General features: G+C 36.5%; 1 long non-coding RNA gene across 8 annotated transcripts; it reads right to left on the bottom strand.

Moving 5' to 3' along the window:
• Positions 1-6,204: 6,204 nt before the first annotated feature.
• On the bottom strand, positions 6,205-9,122 carry LOC145102079 (uncharacterized). 8 transcript variants are annotated; one of them, XR_013706024.1, is made up of 7 exons: positions 8,566-9,121; positions 8,418-8,473; positions 8,314-8,348; positions 7,543-8,125; positions 7,333-7,394; positions 6,506-6,604; positions 6,205-6,418 (listed from the first exon to the last, which is right to left on the bottom strand). It is a non-coding gene; the product is annotated as an uncharacterized LOC145102079 (long non-coding RNA). The 8 variants fall into 8 exon arrangements; XR_013706022.1 differs by having other exon boundaries at positions 7,488-7,622; positions 7,873-8,473; positions 8,566-9,122; XR_013706021.1 differs by having other exon boundaries at positions 7,543-7,622; positions 7,873-8,473; positions 8,566-9,122.
• Positions 9,123-9,347: the final 225 nt, after the last annotated feature.

Genomic DNA, 9,347 nt, shown 5'->3' with positions numbered 1-9,347 from the left:
CGTGTCAACTCAATATCAGCATATGCACTTGTCATCATATGAGAGCTTTCCTTTAATATTATTTTTCATTTAAAAGGACATTAAAATTTTGATTTCATTTCCTTTTTTATTGATTTAAAAGACATTAATATTTTGATTGCATTTCCATTTTTATTTATTTCAAATTTGACGGATCCCTTTAGTCTTGCCTTATCACAATCTTTTAAGTTTTAAATTTTTATAACAGAAGATACCAAAATCAATTAGAAACTAATTAATTATCCCATAAAATCAGGAAAAATAAATCATGTAGTTATCTCATAAAACAAATTAATATTTTATTTAAAATAATTGATTAATAATTATAAACTTTTATCTAGGCAACACACATATTCGGTCTTCTACTGGGGTTCAGCAACAAGACCCCTTGGGACCACTTCTATTTGCAATTATATTGCACCCGCTTTTGCATATGATTAGAGACAATTACAAGTTTCTTCTCCATGCATGGTACTTGGATGATGGCATACTTATCGGAGATTAGGAGGAGGTGGCCAAAGCATTGGACATCATTACGGTGACTGGCCCAAAATTAGGCCTTCAGCTGAATATCAAGAAAACCGAGCTCTTTTGGCCCTCGTGCGATGATAGGAAGTTACGGGAGAGACTATTTTCGACGGACATTGGGAGGCCGCCTTTGGGGGTGAAACTTCTTAGGGGAGCTGTTAGTATAGATGCTAGTTTCATTCGCAGCTTAGCCATAAAGAGAGCCGAAAACGTTGTGAATTTGATGCGTCTTCTGTGACATCCCCAATTTCACGGCCAGAAAAGACCGATTTGTTTATGCTTTGTTTTAAAATCAGAGTTATCCTTTAAAGAAAGCAGTTGCGGAATTTGTTCCCAAAATAAAATATGATAACCATTTATCAAAACATTTCTCAAAGAGAATGTATTTTCATTAAATAATAAAACCTCGGGATGTCATGTTCCGATACAGACACATAAGCATAAACAGAACTTACATTATTTACACTAAAGATTTTACATATCCTTTAATCTCTCCGTGAAATATATCTTCGTATCGATACCTGTGATACAAAGAAAACTGAGTGGGTCAGGCTTGGGAGCCTGGTGAGCATATAGGGTTTTCAACCCACAATAATATAATTATTATATTTAGTTATCAAACACTCAATTCAAATACCCACCCCCATTATCTCCACTTATTTCTTAAAGATTTATCCTAAGAACCAATTACCTTTCTCCCATTCATTCCTAAGGATTGCCCTAAGGAACTTACACAATGTCTAGTGCTGCCAAGGTTCTTAGATTACCTCTAGTGGACACGCAATTCACAATAATTAATGAACACCTAGTTCAAGAACACCTAATGAACACTTAATTCCAATTATCTCTGATGAACACTAAATTCAAATATCTAATGAATACTTAGTTCGAATATCCCTGGTGAACCCAATCACCTAAGGAACACAGAGTATGAAAGCTCTTAGTTCAAACAACGTGATAATAAAGTATATCTCGATCCTGCAAAATCACTAATATTATAAACACATATAAACTATATTTCTAAAACAATATATCCCATCCCGTCGATCCCCACATACTGACCCTATACTATGATCTTACGAGATCTAGCCTAAGGAATCGGTATGAACAACAAACTGACGAAGCTGCTTCGGAAATTCCCTAGCAGCAAACGAGGATCAATAAAGACATCAAATGAGGGGAATAGAATGAGTTTCACCACGAACCTTCGTTCGTAAAACAAAGAACCACAAGACATTTTAAGTCAGGGGTAGTTATCTAGATAACAATGCCTAGGCGTGGTCTGACTATCATGAGGTATTATACCCCCAGACTTTACCTATCCCAGCATCGAACTTTGCCTAGCAGTGGCCTGAATACATGAGGTATTTAACCCCCAGACGCACCCTATCCAGCAATATAACACCAAACATACCTAGCAGTGGTCTATAACCGACACACTTTATTAGGCAGTCTACGAAGTTCCCTTAATTACTTCGTGAAAGAAAACGCTGACATATGAAGCTCGGTCGATCACTTCATAAAAGAAACGCTGACTCCAAAGCTCTCTCAAAATAAAAGTATTGGGAAATACTACTAGAGTACTCATGTACGCTCCCGTAACCGACACACAAAATTGTCAAAAAGACTTTGTACATGATAGTACTTCTGGCACATTATAGTACTTTGGTATGCGAAAGAATCGTACCCGAGAACATAATAGTACCCTGGCACAAGCAGCACCCAAGACACAGAGCTTTGAAAAAGACTTCGTACATAAAATGTACTTCTGTACGTAGGACGTACTCCACCGATCATCAATCTCACAACACACGTACTCTTAATAAGAGACTACCCAATGTCCAAACTTAATTGAACTAAACATCCCATTTAGGTTTTAACCCATCACTAGGCAAACCTACAATACTTAAAATCAATTCCCGATACTATCTCCGTTTAGGAAAAAGATTAACTAGTGTATACTTAACACAAGGTTTTAAGTAATAATATCACATATATATATATATATATATATATATATATATATATACATCTTAACACATATTGAACCATATCTGATTCGTACGTTGTATATCATCAAATATATCTAACACGTATTTCAGAAAATAACAAATACTTCACATACATATGTATATTTCATACTTTAATCAATTCTTGTATTAAAATCACGTTCCTAAAAGGGACTATACACATGATACCTTATCGAATGAACACGCAACTCAAAAATAAATAATCCGTACTCCCGGATCTAAAACTAACCTCTTGATCTGATCCCTACTCTCGGATCTAAAACTAATCTCTTGATCTGATCCATACTCTCGGATCTAAAACTAACCTTTTCATCTGATCCATACATCCAGATCTAAAACAAGTTTATCTCTTTATTCTTTTATCTCATGGTCCAACCCATATTTTATCACCTACCAACAATCTCATCTACTCATGTTCTACCCAACATATTTTTAGACACAAAATACATATATAGTTTAACTCATTAAAACTTATATAATTCATCCACTCCACAACCATCTCAAATAAACAACGATATATTATACACATAGCACGTATTTCATAGCAAATACTTAATATTTATGTGTTTAGAAGAAAGTAACTACACACTCACTTGATCAGAAGATGATCGGACAGCACTACGGCTTGTAGAAGTAGTATTCTTCGGCAGATCTGGAAGATCTTCACAAAACCGGACTCTTCGCGGGCAGAGCTTCGGCTCGGGAATTGCACTTCTCGGGATCTTCGGGGCCTCGGGACTTGCTTCGGGGCTCGGGAATGATATCGGGGCTTCGGGATATTTCTTGCACGAAAAACGATGCAAAAACGCGAGAAAACGGGAAGAAATGAGCAACTGAATCGGCTGCACTCGACTTCCTTTTATAGGGGGGCTGAAGCCCGATTTACGCGGGGCGTAAATTTCATTACGCAGGGCGTAACGATGATAAGGTCGCTGACTCCCCCCCATGGATAATATCGGCCAATTTTTATTTAAATTAAATATCGAAATTATTAAATAAACTTCAAAAATTCATATCATACTCATACGAACTCTGTTTTCTACGTTCTTTATATCCACGCGTAGGTGAGACTACGATCTACAACTTTTGTTTAGACTTCGTCGGCTAATTTTGACTTTATTTTTATTATTTATTTTTAGGAGGCCGGGACAGGAAAACTCCGTTATAAAATCATAACTTCTTCATCCGACGTCCGTTTTCGCCTATTTTTTTTCTTGTTTTACTACAATTAATGAGATCTTCAATTCTCATTTAAATTGCTTTGGCTAAAAACCGCTCGGTCTCAAATCGAGTATTCGGGCTGCATACCGCTAAGTCGAAACTTCGAAAAATCATAACTTCCTCATACGAAGTCAGATTTGGGCGTTCTTTTTATGCACGCTCATGGTTTAACGTACTCTACGACTTTCATTTAGATTGCTAAGGCTAAATATTTCTCTAACGTAAATTCACTTTTTACGTCGCGCTGTGTCGTGTCGGTTCTATCGCGAAACTTCGATAGGTCATAACTTCTTCGTTATAACTCAGATTTCGACGTTCTTTATATGTACGGAATCCTTGTAACATATACTACAACTTAGTTAAGATTATTCATTCTAAATAATCTTTTATCAAAAAGTCATTTTTGACGCTTATCGTCTCTAAATTGACTAGCCCTGATCTACGGGCATTACATCTTCTTCCACAATTGTCTGACCCCCAGAGTGAGCTCATTCTTCTTCGGTCTTGTATGGGTATTGCTAAGCTTTTCTTTGGGTTGAGGACGTGCCAACCCGTTCACATGGAGGAGGCGGCAATATTCTTTAACAAAGGATTGCGCGGGGCGATTGGGGACATTGTGGTTTGTGGGGGCCCTTTCTTTGGTGACATACAATGGCGAATTGCTTCCTTACCCATTAGGTTTGGGGGTTTGGGTTTATACTCGGCAGTAGAGGCTACCTCCTATGCTTTTGTTGCCTCAAGGGCCCAATCTTGGGTATTGCAAGACCACATCTTACGGGATAGCGGTATACATGGTATGGATTCTGATTATGATTGTGCCTTGGCTTCCCTTCGCAACAAGATTCCAGATTTTGACCTTGACAATTTTACTACTAAAGACACCGCCCTCCTAAATCCCAGAATACACTAGCGAGTGCCCTTTTTCGTAAAATTGTCCAAGATATGGAAGTGCATCTCGACATGACGGCTCGACAGAAAGCGGTTTTCCAGTGCTTACGTGCACCACATGCTCAAGATTTTCTCCTGGCTATCCCTATAGATGGGCTTGGCCAACACATGTCTCCTGTGGAGTATCATACTATTCTCAAATATCGACTCATGATTCCCATATTCCCAGCTGACGAGATATGTCATGTGTGTCGCAAGGCATGTTTGGACTCTTTTGGAGAGTTTGCAGTTCACTGTAAAGAACTCCCAGGTTCAAATACAGGCACGATATGGTTAGGGATGTTTTGTTTGACATATTTAAGCATGTCGGGGTTTCCGCTAAGAAAGAGGCACCTGTTAATTTCTTGACTGACCCGACAGAAGGAAGGTCAACCCTCAGACCGGCTGACATTTTGATTTTTGGATGGGTCAGAGGGAAACACGCATGTATGGATCTTACAGGGGTATCCCCTCTCGCGGGCCTGAGGGCTGGAGGTTTCACGGCGGGATATGCTGCTTTAAAAGCAGCTACAGACAAAGTCACCAAAGATGAGAGATCGTGCATGGAAAATCAACACGTGTTCAGCATTTGATACGTTTAGTTTCATCGCACCGGATGCGATAGAGCTTCTTAAAAGAGTACAACGAATCATGCATAGTAATGTTATATCCCTTAGATCTTCGGATGTGGTATTTAAAAGAATTAGTTTTACCATTCAAAAAGGCTTAACGACACAGTTTGTTGCCCGTTTTCCATCTCACTCATTGTACGATGACAATTAAAAAAGTTTATAACTTAAGCATTCAAGTTCGAAAAAATAAATAAATAAATAAATTAATTAAAAAACTCAACCATAATTTACCACGGGCTATAACTAGTATTTGCTATGTATATGAACTTAAATTCAGGATGTTAAATTTGAATAGAAATGTGTACACATAGAGGAGGAGCGGGGATGGATTTAAACAGATACTCCCTCCGTCCCAAATTGATAGTCTACTTTTGACTTTTGAAGTCTTTTTTCTTTAACTCCAACCTTAAATATTTTTATTTGTGTTATATATTATTTGATAAAACTTATAACAATGAAAAAACATTTAAAATACAATATATTTATATATTTTTCATATCAAGTATTATCTATCAAAATCGAAAATATTTAAGGTCAAAATTGAAGAAAAAAGATTTCAAAAGTCAAAAGTAGACTATCAATTTGGAACGGAGATAGTATGATCATTTTTGGCATCCAGTGCATCTTATGAATATGAAGGATTCTATAGTAATTTATGGACAATTTGTTTGTGGAACGCCATGGCTTCATTATGAATGTTGTAAAAAATATTAGTTAACTGTAGAATAGGAACCCCGTTTTGCAGTTTTGCAGGGTATGGATTTTCGTCTTTTTCAATTGATTCTTGTATCTTATGCGATCAATCCGTACCTAGAAAAAAATATGAATTGCAAGAAGAATAGAAAGCATATTGAATGAGGTTATTTGTATAATTTACCATCTTCAACAAAAAATGTTTAACAATTTTTGTTAACAATCAATAGTTATTTGTAGAAAAACATTAAGATTAATATATAAGGTTTGGAAACCCCAATAATGGCTTCCGGTTCTAAGAAATCCAGCTTGAACTTCATCAATAATACAAACACCACCTGGGGCCAATTCCGCTGCTCTCCCAACTCCCTACAATAAATATTTTGATTCCATAGTTGTAATCAAATTTGACATAACATAAAAGACAAACCGATGATACTTAGTTTTCATCCTAACCTGAATACTTTCAGCTATAAAACCAGCAACTCTTTCAGAAGTTCCATGATCAATGTGATATTGAACATCTTCAACATATCAAATCCCATCCGTCTGTACCTAAAGTTTGATTAAATTAGTCAAAATTATATCAGAAAGAAATCAAGAAAATAAAGTTTTAATGAATCTAGTGTTGAGAGTAGATTCAACACTTTCTACACTAAATTTATCATCAGTAGCATCACGATTAGGAAGGCCAAGGTCATAGGAAAGAGAAAAAGTTGAATACTCGTGATTCCTTTCCATCATTATTTGTTTTTATATTAATAACATTCAATTTTTACAGTTTTAGGATAATATTGCGCTTACACACTCTTTTTATAGTTAAAAAAATAACAATTTTTCCAGTTTTAGGACCATATAGTCCTTACACATTGTTTTTATATTAATAAATTTCTATTTTTGTGGTCTAAGGACCATATTGTACCCGCACACTGTTCATGCACAGATATTGCCCTACACACTGTTTTTATGTTAAAAATATTTAATTTTTGCATTTTTTGGACGATAATGCCCCTGCACACTGTTTTTATATTAATAAACTTATTTTTTTTACAGTTTTGGGACCATATTGCCCATGCACACTGTTATTATATTAATAAAATTCAATATTACAGTTTTAGGACCATATTGCCCCTATACACTGTTTTCATTGGGTAGTTTTTGAAGCTACGATGTTGAATAAAAAAGAAATGAAGGTAGGATGATATAACATAAAAAATAGATGAAAGTGTGTTGTTTTTTTTGCTATTATTAATCCTTTATTTTATGATGGTTATTGAACTTACGTAATATTGTAACAGCTCCAAAATCACTAAATGTGTCCGTCTCGTCCAACAATTTCACCATTCTGAAAATAAATTGACCGAAATGAAGGTTATTATATCAAAAAGCATCCAAAAAGTTGAGAATAAAAATTTATATATAAAAATTATTTGCTAACCTGTTATACTTTTGATTTTCGTTTACAATATCCACATGTTGAATCAAATGGTTACCTTTTAAGTGTTGAGGACCAATCGCCACTTGTACAAATTTTAAGCACTAATATTGTAGCAGCAACTGTATTGAGCATCACCTGGAATTAACATAAAAGCTCCAAATATTGAAAAGATGAATAAACTTGTGATTTTTTGAACCACGGTCAAATGAACATTACTCCATCCTCTATCTTGAGCCATGTGAAATATGTACACTCAATAAGCTATCTCACATAATCCATGTTTTTCCCACCCAAACATCATGTGGATTTTTGACTAAAAACTCAAAATCAGGGACCACTTGCAGATCAATCTGTAAATGTAAATAAAATCCATAACCAAATGTACCTTTCAAGAGAATCTGATCAGTTTCTTTCAGACATTCTGTCAAACATCTAACGTGCAAGTCAAATCATTAGATTGTGATAGTTAATTTGATGCATATACTCCATTCTAATGTGCATCTCCAAAGTAGCAAATGAAATAGATAAACCCTCAGTCATCCATATTTTGACTTTATGAAATAAAGTGAAGATGAACTATTAGGTTGTGTATAACCCCTAACATCATCCACCATAGCCAAAAGAATAAAAGATGGAATCTGAAAAGAATAGATCAGTATAAGCATTTATATAAAGTTCATACCATCTAAATAGTTTATTTAGTTCTGGGCATGTTTATGTTTTCCATATAGTGAACAACAAATTTTAGTCCATGTTCAGAGTCTAAAATCACAACATAGAAACAGGAAAAATACAAACTAAACATTTTACATATAGAATATTATACCTTTCGAATGGAGTAATCGAATGTATCAACGAAGTCTGATACACGAAGCATGCAATCAGGTTGTTGCATGTAAAAAAGATATTTTTGGTAAACAGAAAGCATACCAGCAGTGTTGCCTTCAATTAGAGCATGATTGTAGAAGCCGAGAAAAAATCAAACCCTAGAACCCATGGATTGAGGCGGATGAATCCAGTTAAATATGAATGAATCTGAAGTAGAGTGGTTATTAGGGATTAATAAGTTTGAATTTACCTCAGGTAGGCAGGTCCGGTCTTGATTGTTGATTCTTACTGCTTTCCTCTTGGAATCCAAGTGGTAAGAGTAAACGAATCTGTCGACCTTCGCCTCTGTTCTTCCTTCCCCAACCATCTCAATCGATAACGTTGAGAAGAGGCAGATGATGACCAAACCACATATTAAAATTGAAAACGGACGGTGGAAGTTCGCAGAGGCAGATGAATCGTTAGCATTATCATATCCAAAACCACACATCCGGAAGGCAGCCTTGCAATCGGTGAGATCCAACGGTTTGAGGAGGTTAGGTTGGAGGTGAGAGGCGACACAACAGTATCCTCGTCGATATCCATTATGTTCGTGAATGGGGGCTTGGTACAAAATGGAACGCATCGCAGAAATCACTCCCCAAAAGAAGCACTGATGAAAGAGGCACGATCTTTAATGGGATCGGTTCCAATGAGCTACAGGTGGAGAAGCACGCGGAGGAGACGTATTGGAGGGTAATGGCGGTGGTGTAACGAATCAACACAGATAACCCCTGGCGGGCCTAGAAGGATGATAAGGCTGCTCGGTGGGGGGTGCGGCTTAGAACAGCGGTGATACCATGTGGGCCGTAAATACTGTCCTAGGGTGCGGTTTGGTGCGGTCGAGACAGCAATGCGGCCATTGAAGACCGCGTGTGTTGATTGGTTGTGCCATTTTTCTTTTGATCATTCAAAAATTCATGTAATTTTTTTTTTACCGTATCATCGGATGAACCGGTGATACCATGGCGTACCCGCGCGATGCGGCGGTGC

This window comes from Lactuca serriola, chromosome 4, assembly GCF_051521515.1.
Source record: "Lactuca serriola cultivar US96UC23 chromosome 4, Lser_US96UC23_V15, whole genome shotgun sequence".
NCBI classification, from domain to species: Eukaryota; Viridiplantae; Streptophyta; class Magnoliopsida; order Asterales; family Asteraceae; genus Lactuca; species Lactuca serriola.
This window is presented reverse-complemented; position numbering and strand designations above follow the sequence as displayed.